Source organism: Rana temporaria, chromosome 5, assembly GCF_905171775.1.
Source record: "Rana temporaria chromosome 5, aRanTem1.1, whole genome shotgun sequence".
Lineage (NCBI taxonomy): Eukaryota > Metazoa > Chordata > Amphibia > Anura > Ranidae > Rana > Rana temporaria.
In genome coordinates this window covers 359,637,038-359,658,204 of record NC_053493.1, presented here as the reverse complement: position 1 = coordinate 359,658,204, position 21,167 = coordinate 359,637,038, and the positions used below count along the sequence as shown (strand labels likewise).

At 48.8% G+C, this 21,167-nt stretch overlaps 1 protein-coding gene across 1 annotated transcript in view; it reads right to left on the bottom strand.

Moving 5' to 3' along the window:
* Nucleotides 1-20,187, bottom strand: part of CCNE2 (cyclin E2) — a 39,162-nt gene extending 18,975 nt beyond the window's left edge. The window contains exon 1 of the mRNA XM_040354705.1: nt 20,167-20,187. The gene's annotated coding sequence lies outside the window, so the exon portion shown is untranslated. The remainder of the gene's footprint in view (nt 1-20,166) is intronic.
* Between the last annotated feature and the right edge of the window lie 980 nt (nt 20,188-21,167).

Sequence of the window (21,167 nt, the reverse complement as noted above, 5' to 3'; positions counted from 1 at the left end):
GGCGGGTATTATCATTCAGCTGACCGCGGCTCTCCTCTCTTTGTTAGTGCTGGGCGCGCAATATTCTGCCAGTGACTGGCGGTGAACCCGCTCTTTTCTGCCAGCCGTCAGCAGTTTAAATTTCCCGCTGGATTCTGCAAAGCTTCGAATAGATACGCCCCGTGGTAGGGCTCGCCGGTAGCGCCAGCCAATAGCAGAAGAGGAAGTCAGAACAACGTGGCTATGACTGAGAATGTAAACACAGCGCGAGAGAAGAAACACGTGTGCCGGCTGAGGGGGCGGGGCCAGCTGTCAGCTAGAGCGCCAGGAGCTGTCTGACTGGCTGAGCCTATTGTGCAATGACTGCAGATCTGTGCGCGGGTGACAGGAGCTGGATACACAAGCCAGTAGAAGATCTTTATTTCATTTTGTATGTGTCCTTATATATCTATTTACACAACGTTAAATAAACATCTTCTACTGTTTTAATTTTTTTAATTTTATATATATAAAAAAAAATATATATATAAAAAAAAAATTATATATATATATATATATATATATATATATATACATATTTTTTTTTTTTTTAAACTATATTATATAATTTCATATAAAGTCATGGGCTAAGCCTAGGTTCATTTAAAGTGTACCTGCCTAACCTCTATCCTAACAATTAAAGTGGTTGTAAACCCTCTCTGATCACTTGCACCTACAGGTAAGCCTAGATTAAGGCTTACCTGTAGGTGCAAGAAATATCTCCTTAACCTACACGGTTAAGGCAACGCTGTATCCTGGCCTAGGCCAACAAGGCCCACACCTAGGGCAGAACTTTGCGGGGGGGGGGGGGGGTAGCAAGGAAAGAGTCCTCGCTGGCTTGTGCTACACTGTTAGTGTAGCGCCAGTCTTATGAGGCGGACTGGGCTGAAAGGTAAATTAGTCTAGAGCCCCCATAAAGCGGTCACACTGCTTCCGGTATGGGGGGGGGGCTCTGCTTCAAATTTTTTTTTTAAATTCAAGCCTTAATTATCGAACAAAATACAGTTGACAATCACCACAAATAGCAGGTATACATTGCAAAGAACAGATAGCATGAATACATATGGTCAAAAAGAAAAATGATTACAACAGAGAGGGAACAGATGTAGATAGGCCGGCCTAGCACAGCAAAAAGGCAAACGGTCAAGGGCTCAGGGCCTAGATAATGGCAAAGTGCACAACTGTATAAGCATTTCAACCATGATACACATGACCTAGAGCTAACTGCAGTGCGTAAACTTCTACACAAGCGATAATAATTAAACATTTTTATGGCTGCATGGCAAGCAAAACAACCCATTGGCGGAGAGGGTCCAAACACAGGGCATCCAAGAGAGTAATGCGCAACAGGATATGCTCAGCATCGGACTAAACCGCCCATATTTGGACAAGAGTGGCGGGGATGAGGAGGAGGAGAGACAGGGGGAAAGAAAGGGACAGGGCCTAAGGAAAAAAGGGTGAAGGGGAGGGGAGCACCAGATAAGATAAATAACAGCAGGATCAAGAAAGTGTGGAAAGCAGGATAGAACAGAACACTCCGACCGGGAGACGGGAAACGCCCACCACGTTCAGACAGACTGCGCCACCTCCTGGAGGTAAGCGTCCGTATACGTAAAGTGATTCCATGGTCTCCAGGTCCCCCGAAAGGCCTCCTCCCTAATATGCAGGGTGGCAGTGAGATCTTCCATATTTCTGAGTTCATTAACATTTGCATACCACAGGGACTTAGCCGGGGGATTCTGCGATCTCCAACAGAGGGGAATGCACGCCTTAGCAGCTTTCAAGAGCTGGATAGTGAGAGAGGCCTTATATTTCTTGATAGGTCGCTCCGATAGATGAAGCAGACAGGCCGCCGGGTTCCCCCCCCCCCCAAGGAAGCACCAGTTAAGTGTTCAATCGTACGGGTCACCTCGAGAAAGGGGAGAGCTTGGGACAGGCCCAAAAGATGTGCAGCATCTTCCCCACCGCAGCGCCAACACAGGTTGGAAACCTGCAGGGAAAAAACGATGCAGGGCAGCGGGCACTCTGTACCATCTGTTCGTGATTTTATAACATGTCTCCTGAACTCTAGTAGCTATGGAGGATTTCTGAGCAAAGTGGAGAATCCTCTCCCTCTGGGCGTCGGTGAAGGTAGAGCCGAGCTCCTCTTCCCATTTAGAGAGGAAGGGAGGAATGAACCCATCCGCTGGTCTGATCAGGGAAGAGTAAACAAGCGAAAGGCAGTGTCGCACCGGTTCTCTACGGTGACAGATACGTTCCAATTCTGTAAGGGGACGAGAGATACCCTGCTGGTGCAGGCAGCCACGCAGAAAGTTGCAAAGCTGTAGGCCGCTCCAAAAGTCCAGGGGTGGTTTTGTGGCAGACACCCCAGCCTCAGGCGAGAGATGACCGTTAGGTCCCAGAAAGTCGCACAGATGAAACCGGCGTCCAGGTAATAGACGCTTGAAGTGGGGATTCTGGAGGCGAGGCGGGAATTCCGGATTTCCCAAAACAGGCACCATTGGGGAGGGCATCGGAGACACCGAGCCTCCCTGATCACCAAAAGCGTGCTGCCCAGGGTAGGGTGAGCCACCAAACTCTTTGGCAAAGAAGTAGTGATCCATGGCCGTATCACCGGAAGTCCTCCACCTCCATCGCTACCCAGTGCTTCGCTTCCGCATGGCAGTGCCAATCCACCAACCTGGTGAGATGGACCGCCCTGTAGTAAGCTCTCACGTCTGGCAGGCCAACCCCCCCCCACCCTTTGCCAGGTGGAGAAGTTGGAGTTTGATGCAGGGCTTACGGAAGGACCAGACAAACTCCCGAAACATGGAGTCAATACGCTTAAAACACACCGGGGGGAGGCGGATAGGAAGCGCCTGCGGCAGGTACAAGACTCTCGGTAGGAGGGTCATCTTGAGGGCACTGCAACGGCCAAACCACGTCAATGTGAGAGAGTGCCAATGAAGTAGGTCCGCCTTTAAGCGGAGAAGAAGTGGGGCAAAATTTGTTAAATAAAGGTCGTCGGGGTCAGGGGTGATATCGACTCCCAGATATTGAATAGAACTGGATGCCCACCTTAGTGGAAATGTCGAGCGTAGTCGCCGAACAATGTCCCTCTCTACCGTTACGTTGAGTATTGAGGATTTAGGTTAATTTGGAAGAGAGAGAGGGCTCCGTATTCCTGAAGAGAGCAAAGCAGATTCGGGAGGGAGGTAAGCGGTTCCGTCAGAAAAAAAAGATCAGGTCGTCCGCAAAAGCGGCGACCTTGTGGATTCACGAAGATTTCTGGTACCCAAGTATGCCCGCATCCGCCCTTATTCTGCACAGAAGAGGCTCCAGTGTGAGAATAAAAATATGGGGGGAAAGCGGACAATCCTGCCATGTGCCATTTCGAATGTCAAAGAAAGCAGACCTTGTTTCGTTAACCTTAACCGCTGCAGAGGGGTGGGAGTAAAGGGAAAGTATCCACCCCAGCATAGAGGACCGAAGGCCAATATGCTCCAAGGTAGCGCGGAGAAAAGACCAGTCCACGCAGTCGAAGGCCTTTTCTGCGTCCGTAGATAACAGGAGCAGGGCCCGGTTAGATGTCATGGCCGCGTGGACCAAGTTCACCACCCAGATGGTGTTGTCTCGAGACTCCCTCAGCGGCACAAAGCCCACCTGATCTCTGTGTATAAGGCTCAGTATATGGCAGAGCAACCGGTTTGCCAAGATTTTGGCAAACAGTTTCAAGTCGGCATTCAGGAGTGCTATCGGGGGATAATTCCCACAACGCGACAGATCCTTCCCCTCTTTTGGAATAAGGGAAATGTAAGCCCTCAGGGTGTCCACCGGGAAAGAAAGAGTTGCCCGCTGAGATAGAATTGAGAGCAGAGACTAGTGGCTGTGATAGCAGGTCAAAAAAGGTTTTGTAATATGTTGGAGTCAGACCATCAGGGCCTGGAGCCTTCCAGGGTTTCGAGCTGGCCAGAGCCACACCTAGTTCAGCCACTGTGATAGGCTCTTCAAGTTCTTCTTGTACTGAACTGGGAAGTGTCGGCATGCCAGAGGCAGCTAGGTATGAACGAGGACTGTAACTGCCCTCAGTCAAGGAGTCGGAGGGCCTATCCAAATTATAAAGGCCCTCAAAGAAGGAACGAAACTCTGCCCCAATATCCGCCGACGTATTCAGCTTTTGCCCAGAAGAGGCAACCATGTGGGGGATATACGTTTTGGTGCGAGGACCCCGCAAAGCCCTGGCCAATAATGACCCGGGCTTATTCGAGAATTCGTACATGGTGCGATGCGCCCAGGCCAGTTTCTGCTTCGTTTTATGGAAGAGCAGTGAGCGGAGTTCCTCACACGCTCTAAGAAGGTCCTGAAAAGTAGCACTTGCTAGACTGGCCTTATGTGAGCACTCCAGACAGATCAATGCAAGGAGTTCCTCCACACGCTGGCCTCTCTCCCGCTTCAGGCGGGCTCCTAGTCTGATCAACGTGCCCCTAACAACCGGCTTGTGGGCCTCCCAAACCACCAGAGGGTTGGCAACAGAGCCCCCATTGATAGAGAAATATTCCCGCAAAGAGCTCAGTATCCCAGTACGGGTTTCCTCTGATTGAAGCAGAGCCTCATTCAATCTCCAAGACGGAGGGGATCGTGATATCGGCCCCCAACTGGAGGGTCACATGAACCGGTGCATGATCCGAGAAGGACATGACATCAATGGAGGCGGACACTACCCTGGACAAATCTTTGTGGGATACCAGCAGGTAGTCAAGCCGTGGGTAGGTAAGATGCACCTGGGAAAAATAGGTATAATCCCGACCCTGCGGATTAAGCAGCCACCAAGGGTCCTCCAAGTGTAGAGCCTGTAGGTCTGCCTTCAGCCGCCTTAGTCGCGAATAGGAAAGATGGGAAGCGCCTCGCGAGACGTCTAGAGATGATCCATGGCATAGTTGAGGTCTCCACCAAAAAAAAAACCCCCTCCGCGAATTACAGGAGCTCAGGGAGAAGTCTCCGAAAGAACTGCGGGTGATCTGGCTGCTCAGCATATATATAGGACGGCAGCTGCAGCATTTCCTTGCTTGGGCCTCTTCGTCTGACATCCCTTCTGTGCTTGTGCTCCTGGTTTCCTACCCGGTCTTGGACGTTCCTCCTGGTTCCTGGTTCCCGGCTTCGTTTCATCCGTCTCTGGCTACAGACTCCGGCTTGGCTGACTCTCTTCCCTGGCTATCGACCCTGGCACCGTAGGACGACTCTCCTGGCTGTTTCGATCATCTGTGTGGACTTTGACCTTGTTGTTAGTTTTATCAATAAATCTTCTTATTCATTTATCTGGTTTGTACGTCTGATTCATGCTTTCATGACATTAGGCCCAAGCCATGAATCCTGACGGTACAGGGCCATCCACACTACCCATGCTGGTCGCCAGACTTGATCAGCAGGATCACCTGCTGGGTCAGTTTGCTCAGGCGTTGCAAAGCTTGCTTGCACGCACTGCTCATCTCGCTTCTGATAGGTTGGTTGTCACTCCTGTTTCCGATCTCTCTGTCGCTCCGGTTGTTGCGCCTGTGTCTACCCCGGCACCCGTTGTTGCGCCTGCGGTGTCTTGGGGCATGACCGGTTCTGCCCCTCTCCCACAGCGCTTTGGGGGCGAACCAACTCCGTGCCGAGGCTTCCTTAACCAAGTGGGCATTTATTTTGAGTTTCTGCCACATGCTTTTCCTACTGAGAGATCGAAGGTGGGCTTCCTGATCTCGCTGCTCTCGGACAAGGCCTTGGCCTTGGGCGAGCCCTTTATGGGAGAACAACAATCCGGTGGTGGCCGAGTTTTCCGGTTTTGTTGCTTCTCTTCGGAGGTCTTTCGATGTGCCAGCTCGCTCTGCCTCTGCTGCGAAGCTCCTCATGTCCATCAAACAGGGTTCACGATCGGTAGCCGAATACGCCATTGAGTTTCGTACCCTGGCAGCAGAGGTGGGCTGGAATAATGAGGCCCTGGTGGCGGGCTTCTCCCATGGTCTCTCTGACACCTTGAAAGATGAGACTGCGGCTAAAGACCTACCCATGGAGCTTGAGGCTCTCATTTCTTTCCTGATATTGATTGACACCAGACTCAGGGAAAGACCTTCCTTTAAGGAGAGCCTGCGGAGGCCTTCCAACAGATTGGCGCCTACGTTTACTGTCCCACCCGTGCCTCCCTCTCCTCCCACGCCTCCTGGGGTTGACGTTCCTGGGGGTGAACCCATGCGGCTGGGGTTTGCTCGCCTGTCTGAGGAGGAGAGAGCACTTCGGAGACGTGAGGGTCGTTGCATGTACTGCGGTCTCAGTGGGCATCTTCGGTTGTCATGTCCGAACCGTCTGGGAAACGCTCGCACCTGAGATCCTGTCGGGGACAGATCTTGGGTGGAGTTTCTTCGTCCCCGGTTTTCCGTGCTGATAAGCCACTGCTCACCGTCGTCCTCTCCTGGGCCGGGGGCTCGGTGGCGGCCCAGGCGTTTGTGGATTCTGGTGCTGGTGGTCTTTTCATCATCGACCGTAAATTTGCTGCAGCAAACTCCATTCCTCTGCAGGCTCGAGTTTCTCTGCTGGTTCTTGAGGCGATTGACGGCAGACCCCTTTGGCCGCCGCAGGTGACTCATGAGACCCTACCAGTAGAGATAGCCATTGGGGCCGTTCACAGGGAGTCGGTCTGTCTTCAGGTCATTTCGTCTCCTCACTATTCGGTGGTCTTGGGGTACCCCTGGCTCCAGAGGCATAACCCGACTTTCGATTGGAGATTGGCTGAGATCCTCTCGTGGTCCCCACAGTGTGGGGCTAGTTGCATCCGTGGGCCTGTCAAGGTGTTGTGTGCCTCCTCAGACTCCGTGTTGCCCTCTGAATACAGGGAATACTTGGATGTATTTGATAAGGTGCGCGCTGGTGCCCTGCCTCCGCACCGCCTGTATGATTGTGCCATCGATTTACAGCCTGGTGCCATTCCTCCTTGTGGCAGGGTATATCCACTGTCGGTTGCTGAGAATGAAGCCATGGAGGAGTACATGAGGGAGGCGCTTTCCTGGGGGCACTTTCGCAAATCCTCTTCCCCAGCGGGGGCTGGATTTTTCTTTGTAAAGAAAAATGGCGGAGAGTTGAGGCCTTGCATCGACTATAGGTGCCTAAATCGCATCACGATTAAGAATGCATATCCGATTCTGTTGATTTCCAAGTTGTTCGACCGTCTCAAGGGGGCAACGGTCTTTACCAAACTCGACCTGAGGGCTGCGTACAACCTTGTAAGGATCAGGGAGGGTGATGAATGGATGACCGCGTTCAACACTAGGACCGGTCATTACGAATCCCTGGTTATGCCCTTTGGGTTGTGCAATGCGCCCGCAGTCTTTCAGGAATTTATCAATGATGTTTTTCGTGACCACTTGCAGCAGTGTGTAGTGGTCTACTTGGATGACATCTTGGTATATTCTGAATCCATGGAGGCCCACATTCTGGACGTCAAGCGAGTGTGGCAACGGTTACGAGAGAATGAGCTTTTCTGTAAGCTTGAGAAATGTGAATTTCACCGGTCCCAGGTAACCTTCTTAGGTTGTGGGTGTGGGAGAGGGCCAGGGGTCAAGTCCCGGGGAAAAAAGTGTGGGAACTCCCACCCAAAATCCACTCCCACCCAAAAAAAAAATGATACGCTCATATGCATAATTACTAAACTGCATGTTTTTTTTTTTTTTTTCGATCCACTGTACCTTAGTAATCCTTTATGGATTACTTTACGGAGGTCTGCCGCGAGTTATCGTGGGAACTTTAAGCAACTTGCGGCAGACCTCCGTAATGTCTCCTGGGAACAATGACAAAAGCTCCCAGGAGACATTGCGGCATCGAGGAAGTGACGGAATACCCGCACACTACCCGATGAATCCATATACAGGAAGCGGCCAGTAACATAAAGGATTACTAAGGTTCGCCTGCCCCTGACAGTGACTCAAGCTGGGCATCGCCGCTTGGTGAAGGATTGGCTCGGGCGGCTCGGCTGCTCTAGTCCTGCAAAGGGAACTGCGTTCCTGCTGTGAAAAAAGTGCAGGAACTCCGTTCCCACGCGTTCCCGCAGGACTTGAGCCCTGGAGAGGGCGCTAAAATGGTGAAAGGTCTGCCACTTGGGACACCCTACGGTATTGTTCCCAGTGTGGCAAAAAATGTGGTACAATTAATGCTGCATACAGACGGTCATTTTTTTGTGATGAAAAAAAATGACGTTTTTGAAAACGTCATTTAACCAGTTCCCGACCCGCTCATGTACATATACGTCAGCAGAATGGCACGGACAGGCACATCAACGTACCTGTACGTCCTCTGCTTGACGGGGGTCGGGGGTCCGATCGGGACCCCCCCCGGTACATGGCGCGGGTCGGTAATCTTCAGGAGCGATCCGGGATGCGGGGGCGGCAGTTCGTTTTTGTCCGCCCCCTCCGGATCGCTCCCCAGCCAATCAGCTTCCTCCCCCGCCCTCCTCTGCCTGCATTGTAAACACAGGCAGAGGAGGAAGTGATGTCACCGCTCCTCCCGCCGGTATTTTCGTCCGGCGGAGGAGCGGAGACATCACACAGTGAGTACACAAGCACTACACTGACACACAGACACATAGGCTTACGATCCCCCCCCCGGTCACCCCCCGATCGCCCCCACCAGCCCCCCCCCTGTCACACCGTCACTAAATTGCAGTGATCATTTACTGATCACTGCATTTAGTTTCAGTGTGACAGGCAGTTAGTGTTAGGTCCAGGATAGCCCCCCCCCCCCCCAATAAAGGTTTTAACCCCTTGATCACCCCCTAGTTAACCCTTTCACCCCCCTTTTTCCAGCGTCACTAAGCGATCGTTTTTCTGATCGCTGTATTAGTGTCGCTCGTGCCACTAGGTAGCTAGTTTTTTTTTGAGGTTCGCCGCCATGTTTTTATAGCGTTAGAAAATTTATGGGGGTACCTAACGCTATAAAAACATGGCGGCGAACCTCAAAAAAAACTAGCTACCTAGCGGCACGAGCGACACTAATACAGCGATCAGAAAAACGATCGCTTAGTGACGCTGGCAAAAGGGGGGTGAAAGGGTTAACTAGGGGGTGATCAAGGGGTTAAAACCTTTATTGGGGGGGGGGGTAGGGGGCTACACTGGACCTAACACTTTTAACCCCTTGATCACCCCCTAGTTAACCCTTTCACCCCCCTTTTGCCAGCGTCACTAAGCGATCGTTTTTTCTGATCGCTGTATTAGTGTCGCTCGTGCCGCTAGGTAGCTAGTTATTTTTTGAGGTTCGCCCGCCAGGTTTTTATAGCGTTAGGTACCCCCATACATTTTCTAATAAAGGTTTTAACCCCTGATTGCCCCTAGAGTTAACCCTTTCACCCCCCTTTTGCCAGCGTCACTAAGCGATCGTTTTTCTGATCGCTGTATTAGTGCCGCTGGTGCCGCTAGGTAGCTAGTTATTTTTTGAGGTTCGCCCGCCATGTTTTTATAGCGTTAGGTACCCCCATACATTTTCTAATAAAGGTTTTAACCCCTGATTGCCCCTAGAGTTAACCCTTTCACCCCCTATTGCCAGCGTCACTAAGCGATCATTTTTCTGATCGCTGTATTAGTGTCGCTGGTGCCGCTAGGTAGCTAGTTATTTTTTGAGGTTCGCCCGCCAGGTTTTTATAGCGTTAGGTACCCCCATACATTTTCTAATAAAGGTTTTAACCCCTGATTGCCCCTAGAGTTAACCCTTTCACCCCCTATTGCCAGCGTCACTAAGCGATCGTTTTTCTGATCGCTGTATTAGTGTCGCTGGTGCCGCTAGGTAGCTAGTTATTTTTTGAGGTTCGCCCGCCAGGTTTTTATAGCGTTAGGTACCCCCATACATTTTCTAATAAAGGTTTTTAACCCCTGATTGCCCCTAGAGTTAACCCTTTCACCCCCTATTGCCAGCGTCACTAAGCGATCGTTTTTTTCTGATCGCTGTATTAGTGTCGTTGGTGCCGCTAGGTAGCTAGTTATTTTTTGAGGTTTGCCCGCCAGGTTTTTATAGCGTTAGGTACCCCCATACATTTTCTAATAAAGGTTTTAACCCCTGATTGCCCCTAGAGTTAACCCTTTTACCCCCTATTACCAGCGTCACTAAGCAATCATTTTTCTGATCGCTGTATTAGTGCCGCTAGGTAGCTAGTTATTTTTTGAGGTTCGCCCGCTAGGTTTTTATAGCGTTAGGTACCCCCATACATTTTCTAATAAAGGTTTTAACCCCTGATTGCCCCTAGAGTTAACCCTTTCACCCCCCTATTGCCAGCATCACTAAGCGATCATTTTTCTGATCGCTGTATTAGTGTCGCTGGTGCCGCTAGGTAGCTAGTTAGTGCCAGTAACGCTTACACCCACGCGCAAAACATACTCCCCCCATATGTGGAATTACACCCCAAAATACATTCTGCTGCTTCTCCTGAGTACGGGGCTACCACATGTGTGAGACTTTTTGGGAGCCTAGCCGCGTACGGGACCCCAAAAAACAATCACCGCCTTCAGGCTTTCTAAGGGTGTAAATTTTTGATTTCACTCCTCACTACCCATCACAGTTTCGAAGGCCATAAAATGCCAAAATAGCACAAAAAAACCCCAAATGACCCCATTTTGGAAAGTAGACACCCCAAGCTATTTTCTGAGAGGGATGTCGAGTCCATGGAATATTTTATATTTTGACACAAGTTGCGGGAATATGATAAACTGATTTTTTTTTGCACAAAGTTGTCACTAAATGATATATTTCTCACACATGCCATGGTTATATGTGGAATTGCACCCCAAAATACATTCTGCTGCTTCTCCTGAGTACAGGGATACCACATGTGTGGGACTTTTTGGGAGCGTAGCCACGTACGGGGCCCCGAAAACCAATCACCATCTTCAAGATTTCTAAGGGCATACATTTTTGATTTCACTCCTCACTACCTATCATAGTTTTGAAGGCCATAAAATGCCAAGATGGCACACAACCCCCCCAAATGACCCCATTTTGTAAAGAAGACACCCCAAGCTATTTGCTGAGAGGCATGTTAAGTCCATGGAATATTACATTTTTTTGCCCCAAGTGATTGAATATTGACCAAAAAAAAAAAATTACAAAACGTTGTCACTAAATGATATATTTCTCACACATGCCATGGTTATATGTGGAATTGCACCCCAAAATACATTCTGCTGCTTCTCCTGAGTACGGAGATACCACATGTGTGGGACTTTTTGGGAGCTTAGCCGCGTACGGGACCCCGAAAACCAATCACCACCTTCAAGATTTGTGTGAGTGAAATCAAAAATGTATGTCCTTAGAAATCTTGAAGGTGGTGATTGGTTTTCGGGGTCCCGTACGCGGCTAAGCTCCCAAAAAGTCCCACACATGTGGTATCCCCGTACTCAGGAGAAGCAGCAGAATGTATTTTGGGGTGCAATACCACATATAACCATGGCATGTGTGAGAAATATATCATTTAGTGACAACGTTTTGTAATTTATTTTTTATTTATTTTTTTGGTCAATATTCAATCACTTGGGGCAAAAAAAATTAAATATTCCATGGACTCAACATGCCTCTCAGCAAATAGCTTGGGGTGTCTTCTTTCCAAAATGGGGTCATTTGGGGGGGTTGTGTGCCATCTTGGCATTGTATGGCCTTCAAAACTATGATAGGTAGTGAGGAGTGAAATTAAAAATTTATGCCCTTAGAAATCTTGAAGGTGGTGATTGGTTTTCGGGGTCCCGTACGCGGCTAGGCTCCCAAAAAGTCCCACACATGTGGTATCCCTGTACTCAGGAGAAGCAGCAGAATGTATTTTGGGGTGCAATTCCACATATAACCATGGCATGTGTGAGAAATATATCATTTAGTGACAACTTTGTGCAAAAAAAAATCAGTTTGTCATATTCCCGCAACTTGTGTCAAAATATAAAATATTCCATGGACTCGACATGCCTCTCAGCAAATAGCTTGGGGTGTCTACTTTCCAAAATGGGGTCATTTGGGGGGGTTTTGTGCTATTTTGGCATTTTATGGCCTTCGAAACTGTGATAGGTAGTGAGGAGTGAAATCAAAAATTTGCGCCCTTAGAAATACTGAAGGCGGTGCTTGGTTTTCGGGGTCCCGTACGTGGCTAGGCTCCCAAAAAGTCCCACACATGTGGTATCCCCGTACTCAGAAGAAGCAGCAGAATGTATTTTGGGGTGCAATTCCACATATAACCATGGCATGTGTGAGCAATATATCATTTAGTGACAACTTTTTGTAATTTTTTTTTTATTTTTATTTTTTTGTCATTATTCAATCACTTGGGACAAAAAAAAAAAATATTCAATGGACTCAACATGCCTCTCAGCAGTTTCCCTGGGGTGTCTACTTTCCAAAATGGGGTCATTTGGGGGGGGTTTTGTACTGCCTTGCCATTTTAGCACCTCAAGAAATGAGATAGGCAGTCATAAAATAAAAGTTGTGTAAATTCCAGAAAATGTACCCTAGTTTGTAGACGCTATAATTTTTGCGAAAACCAATAAATATACGCTTATTGCGATTTTTTTTACAAAAGACATGTGGCCGAATACATTTTGGCCTAAATGTTTGACTAAAATTTAGTTTATTCGATATTTTTTACTTTTTGTTATAAGAAAAATCTTTTGTTTTCAAAATTTTCAGTCTTTTTCCGTTTATATCGCAAAAAATAAAAATCGCATAGGCAATCAAATACCATCAAAAGAAAGCTCTATTTGTGGGAAGAAAAGGACGCAAATTTCGTTTCGGTACAACATTGCATGACCGCGCAATTACCAGTTAAAGCAGCGCAGTGACAAATTGTAAAAACACCTTGGGTCTTTAGACAGCGTATTGGTCCGGGGCTTAAGTGGTTAAAATGATAGTGTGTGGGGAAAACGTCGTTTTATGTCTTCAGAAAAACGACCAAAAAAAAATTCGAACATGCTCGAATTTTTTGTGTCATTTTTCAAAATGTCGTTTTTTGTGTCAATTAAAATGATAGTGTGTGGGCAAAATGACGTTGAAAACGACGTTTTTAAACCCGCACATGCTCAGAAGCAAGTTATGAAGCGAGCTTCAATGGAACAGAGTGCCGTCATACGTGCTGAACGTAACATCGCTTTGCTAGAGCATTTTGAAAAACGATGGTGTGTATGCTACATCGTTTTTGAAAATGAAGTTTCAAAAATGTTGTTTTTTTTTTCATCACTTCAAACGTCATTTTTTTTTCATCACAAAAAATGACCGTCTGTACGTGGCATAAGTATAATATACCAGAAAAACCTATATGCAAAATAAACGCTCAATAAATAACAACAATAATTTACATCTCTATTAGATGCATATGGAAGTGCAAATTAAATTATTAACAAGCTGATTAGTGAAAAATATGTAAGCAGAAAAGTCAATAGTGGCAAAAAAGCTCCACAATACAGTCCAAAAACAACAAGTGTTAAAGATCCAAAAAATATAAAGGAATTTAAGAAAAATAAATCAGTGCCTCTTGATTGGCGCTAATGGAACACAGTCTCTAAAAAATCGCTTGCACAAAATGCTTCAATAGATGTTCATGGACAGTAGTCTTGATATTCCTACAGCCACCACCATAAGATATACTGTCACCCGATGTGCTCTTGCAAAAGTATGCGCTTACCAGAAATTGTAGACCACTTTAACTAAAAAGTTGGTCAAACAGGGCTGGACAGGTTAAGTGCCTGCTCACTGTGGGTCACACTTGGAATCTGCCACAATACTTGATTCGATTGGATTCCCAGCAATTGAATTCATGAAAAGAGGAGAAATAATATAGTGTAATGCCGTTTTATTAAAAGAATCTAAAAACAAGCTGATGGCCTCTTACTTGTGGTAGTGCCTGCCCGGCACTAGGACTGCAAGCGTGCTAAGTCTGCCCAGTGGGGTCTCGCGTGCCGCCGCGGTGGTTTGAATGGGGACTCGTCCTGCAAAGCCCTAGGAGCGGGATCAGCTGGTGGGTGTTAGTGTCAGACTCGCCGCCGAAATATGTTTCATGTTAAACACGTCATCAGGACGAGTCCCTATTCAAACCACCGCAGCGGCACACGAGACCCCACTGGGCAGACTTACCACGCTTGCAGTCCTAGTGCCGGGCAGGCACTACCACAAGTAAGAGGCCATCAGCTTGTTTTTAGATTCTTTTAATAAAACGGCATTACACTATATTATTTCTCCTGTTTTCATGAATGCAATTGCTGGGAATCCAATCGAATCAAGGAGTTTGCTACACGTGGAGGCTCGTCCGGGATTCCGTTGCTCTGCAATCAACTCGCCTACAAACGCCAGGATGGACCTTGCCTCCGATATCCAGTGGTGTGAGGAGAAAGGCGCCCGCTCAGAATTGAGCGTGGTGATCGAACTTCCAGGGGAGGCCTGGGCTGAGGAACAAATCAGCCAAGCTGTGAAGACACTATCTCCAGACAGGCAGGCGTGGGTGATTGCTGTCAAAACGGACCATGGGACCTCTCTCACCTATGCACTGTTATAGTGGAAGCAAGGAATCCCTGGAAACTTTAAAGGTGCCAGTGTGCAATTGGCCAATGAGACGGAGCTTTGTGTAATCCATCTGAAGGTTCCAAAGGAGAGTCCTACCTCCTCCAGTCAAGCTGAATCAAATAAAGCAGAAGTTCCCTCCCCATCACCTCTGGCCACAATTGGACCAGAACTCTTTGCTGCCCTGGGAGACTTTGTTTCAAAATGTCAGAGAGACCCCCCAAAATACTCGGTAACTGGGTATCGGAACCTCAGGGTTTTCTCTGGAAGACAACCAGTGCCTACAGGGGAGGACAGCTTTGAAGAGTGGCTGGACCAGGCCACACAATCACAGAGAGCTTGAAAAGGCCCGCCTCAGAAGCCATCCGCAATTTGAAGCTCAGCAAGCAAGATTGTGTTGCTCAGGTCTATCTGAACATTATGCAAGATGCGTTTGGGCGCACAGAGAAAGCTTCTGATCTTATTTACCAGTTGAAGCACACTTACCAAAATGTGGGAGAGAAGCTGTCGGAGTACATGAGACGTTTTAGATAAAATTATACACCAAATCTTGCCAAATAAGGGTCTAGACCAGGAATGGGCAAACTGAGCCAGGGGGGCGACATTCCGTGTGTCACCGATGTCTGCCCGCCATGTTTAGTGTCTGGCACCCTGTGATTGGGCATATGGGGGTCATGTGAGGCGTGGGGCTGGAAGTCCCGCCTCTGTACATGACCACCATACGCCCAATCACAGCGCGCCGGGAAACTCTGAACATGGCGGCAGGAGACAGGCACTGGAAGTGTGAGCCGCCGTGGCCGCTGTCTTCCCCTCCGCTCTGGTACAGCGCTGTGTGGAGATGGGAGCATGGAGGGAGTTGCAGCGTCGGAGGTCAGTGCCATTACCGGGTGTTCACATATACACAATCGGCGGCTCTATAGCCTGCCAATTGTGTATATGTGCTGGCTGTGTGCCCCCCTACCCCCCTCCAGTACTGCCGCCGCCCCCCCTCCTGATCCCTAACCTTCAATCCCGGGATCCGCTGCCCTATCTGCGGCCCGGGACCGGCTCGGGAGGCTGTCAGGAGGTAACATGGGAGGGAGACCAGCATCTTCCTCCTTGCTGATCTCCCTCCAGGCTGTGAATGCAGAAGTGATGTGTATTACATCCGCATTCACCTGTCACCTAATGTCTCCATAAAGAGGACCTGTCAGTGTACCCTTGCTATTATATAGGGGGATTTTTATCCCCCTATGTAATAGCAATGACATCAAGTGTAAAAAAATATAAAAAGAGTAAAAAAAAAAATAAAGTAAATAAACAAAGTTTTAAAAAAAAGCTCCAAAATGTTTAAGTCCCCCACCCCCACATTTACGCACATATAAACGTGGATGTTTATATAAGGGGGGGGCAGAAAAAAATAATTCCGCCCCGGGCGCCCATAACTCTGGTTACGCCACTGCCGAGGCCAGGCCTCAGGGTGGCAGTGGTGCAGGGCGGCGCGGCCGGCGCCACTCCTGCGGCGACTTCAAGGCTTTCGCGGCTGCCCCCCCCCCGCATTTACTGCCAGGTGCGTGGTCCATCTACTCTTGGTCCAGCCAATATATGAACCCATTGCGGCCCTCGAGTCAAAAAGTTTGCCCACCCCTGGTCTAGACCCTCAGGAGGTGGATGAAATATGAGCTAAGCAAGTCTTGAGGAGTGTCCAGCCCTTGGACCCCATCACCCTCCTGTTGAGAACTCGGCGGCATCTTGAAGTATCCAGACCTGATCCGGATTGTGTAAGAAGGAGGCCATGCTGAAAAACAAAAAGGAAAGCCAGAATCTGTTGTCTGGGTCAGGATGGTCAGTGCAGCTGATGGCGATCCTCAGGTGGAGCTTCTTAAGACTCAAGTGTCACAACTGATAGAGATAATGGCCCTATTGACCGCCAAGTCAGTTCTACCCAGCGATGAAGTATCAGAGGGGCCCAAGAAATTTTTAAGCTCTACGGTTGCTCAGGTGCAGAAGCCAGCAAACCAAGGAAATTGTTTCAACTGCGGAGGAGTCAGACTTTATCGACAAGTATGCCCAAACCCAGTGAAGGCTGAAAACACAATACCGACAGCTGGTGGGAAACTCCAGAGGGCCCAGGTGAAACACACAACAAAGCTGGGAGACCGCAGCAGGAGTCCAAACCTCTGCAGAGGGCTTCTGTTGCCTCCGAGTGACCCAGTGTCCCACTCCCTTTGACCCATGCTACTCGGCGTCAGAGTCAATGCACACCAGACCCAACAGAGATTCAAGCCAGATCAGAGCTCCCGCAAGAAAGGAGTGCGGAAACAAGCTACCGAACAGGGCAAGCCTGACACTTCCCACAAATTCCCTGCCAAGCTAGTGGGGCCCTCTCCAGTTGTCTCCATCCAAGTGGAAGGAATCTATACCAAGGCCCTCCTGGATACTGGAGCTCAAGTGACTCTCCTCTACAGAGATTTCTACGACAAGCACCTGCCAATACAGAAGTTAGTAGAGCTAGAGATATGGGGTATTTTGACTCAGAACTTCCCCTACGATGGCTATCTATGAGTCACACTGACCTTCAACCCCTCTGTAGCTGGGAAGGCTGAGACCTTTGACACTTTAGCGGTGGTCTGTCCTCGCCCACCAGGGGCTGGTAAAAGTTCCCTCATCATCGGGACTAATATTGACCATGTCAGAAGACTTAACACCTCTTTCCAAGAGCAGGACACTTCAACCACAAGTGTGCACCCCATGTTGAGACAAGCCTATCAGCGTCTGATGCAAGTCCCAAACCCATTTCCATGTTTACCAATAGGGATGGAGATGCGATTTTGATGCTTATACATTTACCCTTATGCGTTTTTTCCAGTGCTTTTTATTGCCATACCTATTTTAGATGGAGGTTGGCAGGTGACACACACCCCTAGTCACCTGCTCTCCATCTACTCATTAGCACTTGTATGCCTCATTGAGGAAACTAGAAAAGTTTAGTTAGGACAACAGTAATGCAGAGAGCCTTGTAAGCAGCCTGTGGTTTATCCATATATTTGCAAATGTGTGCAACCAATCCTCTGCTTTTAACATACGAAGTTAGACAGTTGAATTTGGCTTGCAATTTGGTTGGTAAGTTTGAGCCTGGTTATTACGCTATACAATTTTACTTATTTACTTATACATACTGTTTGCATCAACACGCATCTCATTTAAAGTCCCAACCCTTTCTTTCTTGATGCAAGAACAGAAGACCAGTGGCGTAACTAGAGACTTTGGGGCCCCGGTGCAAGAAATCATGAAGGACCCCCCCCGAAAAGCCTGATTTTGATACTTAATTTTTTCACACTGTACAACAAAGTAAACAACTCTGTTTCTGATTTCACTTTAGGGGGGGTGTCTGCGGCGACAGTGATGGTGCCATCCTCTCCCACCACCACCTGTGCCTCTTACTGATCCCATCCTCCCACCACTGATCTCATCCCTACCTCTGTTGTAGAAGTAATAGGGGGATAGGGATGAGATCAGTGGTGGGATTAGATGAGTAAGAGGCACGGGTGGTGGTGGGAGAGGACGGAACCACCACTGCCACCCCCTCTTCAAGTACCACCACTGCCACCTCCCTCAAGTATCACCGCTACCACCCCCCCTCAAGTACCAGCGGTGATACTTGGTGGGGGGTGGCTGAGGCGGCAGTGTTGGTGCCATCCTCTCCCACCACCACCCGTGCCTCTTAGTGATCCCATCCCCCCACCACTGATCTCATTCCTATCGCCCCCCATCACCTCTGTTGTAGAAGTAATAGGGAGATAGGATAAGAGCAGTGATGTGGGGATGGGATCAGTAAGAGGCACAGGTGGTGGTGGGAGAGGATGGCACAAACACTGCCGCCGCAGCCACCCCTCTTCAAGTACCACCACTGCCAACTCCCTCAAGTATCACCGCTACCACGTATCATCGCTACCACCCCCTCAAGTACCACCGCAGCCACCCCCCCTCAAGTACCAGAGGTGGTACTTGAGGGGGGCGGCAGCGGTGGTACTTGAGGGGGGAGGCAGCGGTGGTACTTGAGGGGGGGCGGCAGCGGTGGTACTTGAGGGGGGAGGCAGCGGTGGTACTTGAGGGGGGAGGCAGCGGTGGTACTCGAGGAGGGAGGCAGCGGTGATACTTGAGGGGGGAGGCAGCGGTGGTACTTGAGGGGGGAGGCAGCGGTGGTACTTGAGGGGGGGCAGCAGCGGTGGTACTTGAGGGGGGAGGCAGCAGCGGTGGTACTTGAGGGGGGAGGCAGCGGTGGTACTTGGGGGGGGGCTTAGGTGATACTTGAGGGGGGGCAGCAGCGGTGGTACTTAAGGGGGGGACAGCAGCGGTGGTACTTGGGGGGGTGGCTTAGGTGATACTTGAGGGGGGGCAGCAGCGGTGGTACTTAAGGGGGGGACAGCAGCGGTGGTACTTGGGGGGGGGCTTAGGTGATACTTGAGGGGGGGACAGCAGCGGTGGTACTTGGGGGGGGGGGCTTAAGTGATACTTGAGGGGGGGCAGCAGCGGTGGTACTTAAGGGGGGGACAGCAGCGGTGGTACTTGGGGGGGGGGCTTAGGTGATACTTGAGGGGGGCAGCAGCAGTGGTACTTAAGGGGGGGACAGAAGCGGTGGTACTTGGGGGGGGGCGGCGGTGGTACTTGAGGGGTGGTGGCTGCAGCAGCAGTGGTGGTGCCATCCTCTGCCACCAACACCTGTGCGCCTCTTACTGATCCCATCCTCCCAACACTGATCTCATCCCTATCTCCACCACCAACACCTCTGTTGTAGAAGTAATGAGGAGATAGGGATGATGAGATGAGAAGATCAGTGGTGGGGCCGTGGGGGGATGGGATCAGTAATAGGCACACAGGTGGTGGACGGAGGTTGGCATCGATTGCTGAGGCTGAGAGCTCTGTCACTTCTTGATTGACTTGCCTTCGTCAATCAATCGATTCCGGGGCTCTGGAATTCCGATCTGTTCTGTCACCATGGGTCAGGTCAGTCAGCCGCCAGTCCTTCTCCTGCCACCCGTTAGGATGCCATGCCTCATGCCTGGGTAGACGCTCCTCCCCCCTTCTCTCATTTGGTGAAACTGAGTCCGCCCCGCCTCCCTACATCGCTGTGTCTCTGGATAGGCAGGGGCGGTCCACACAGTTAGTGAGTGTCAGTGTATTGCGTTGCCTCTGTGTGTGCCTCAGCTCAGCCTGCTCTGTCTGCATTCCTCACCTCCGCGTTGCGGCCGAACGAACAGCACGCAGCGCCGCACCAGTGACAGTCAGGACAGGTGGGCCATTCACACAGGTGGATGGGCCCCCCGGACTTCATGGAATTACAGGGCCCAGTCGCAACTGCGACTGCTGCGACCCTGAAAATTCCGCCACTGCAGAAGACCCCAGCTGAAGGAGTGGGAAAGATCTGGCGCTTGGACCGGAGTGAGAAAGTGTTGTAGCCAGGGGAGGTAGTCTGCTTGAGAGCATCAGTCAAGCTTAGTTGGAAGCAACCAGGCCCTTTCATCCTCCTTGAAACTGACAGGCTGAAGGAAGGAAGACATGGGGGTGGAGATAATTCCTGAAGTGGTTCCAACTAAGGCGTTGCAGAGAAGTCATGGGAAGATCTCAGTGTTCGCAACATAACAACCTCACCTGTGAAGATGCTGACTCGGATGTTGTTGGGCCAAGTGGATCCGGCCACCCAAGTCTCACTGTCTGATTTGGTGGGCAGAGAAAAGGATGGGATACCTGTAGGAGGAGGTGACATAAAACATATATTACAATCATATATAAATGTATGTTTAAAAAATTACATTTTTTGGGGTATGTGTACTCAATGTGATTCCATGGTAACAGTTTTATTGTTCATAGGTATGTGCATTTTTTATATATTCTGTTCTCTGTCCCTTTATATATTAATAAATAAATAAATAAATATATATATATATATATATATATATATATATATATATATATATATATATATATATATATATATATATATATATATTTTTTTTTTTTTATATATATATATATTTTTTTTATATATATATTTTATACTTTGTCATAATGGGAAGGATATGTGCATCATTCGGATCACTCGGTTAAATAGTTTTTTCTTTTTGATTTATACCTGTGGTCATGTGTGTATGCACAGAGCTTTTTTTCTCAGAAAATAGGTGCAGGAACTCAACCACAACCCATTCAGATTTCACAAACAGTAGAAGGGTCTTTAAGGGGCATTAAATACCAGAATTGCATTACATACAGAGTTTAGGGGGTTACAAAGCTGTCACTTGTAAACACAGAAACCAGACTTCTGTGTTTACAAGTGATTGTGGTGAGCAGGCACCAAAGGGTCTGAGTCAAAGGTGGTGGAACTGAGTTCTCCCAAGTTCCCCCTGAAAAAAAGCCCTGTGTATGCATATATCAAATTCGTGCTACTTCCCAGTTTGTGATATTCATTTTTAATATTGAGTTTAGATCTCTATTTTTTTAATTAAATACTTGAGAGGACATATTTACATATTTTCATCTTTCCACTTACCAGTGATTAATTCCACTAAGCTGGAGATCATTTTATTTTTCTGGTGATTATGTGTGCCTCCCTTTTTAACCACTAGAGAGACAGTGTTTCCGATTCATAGGTTCAT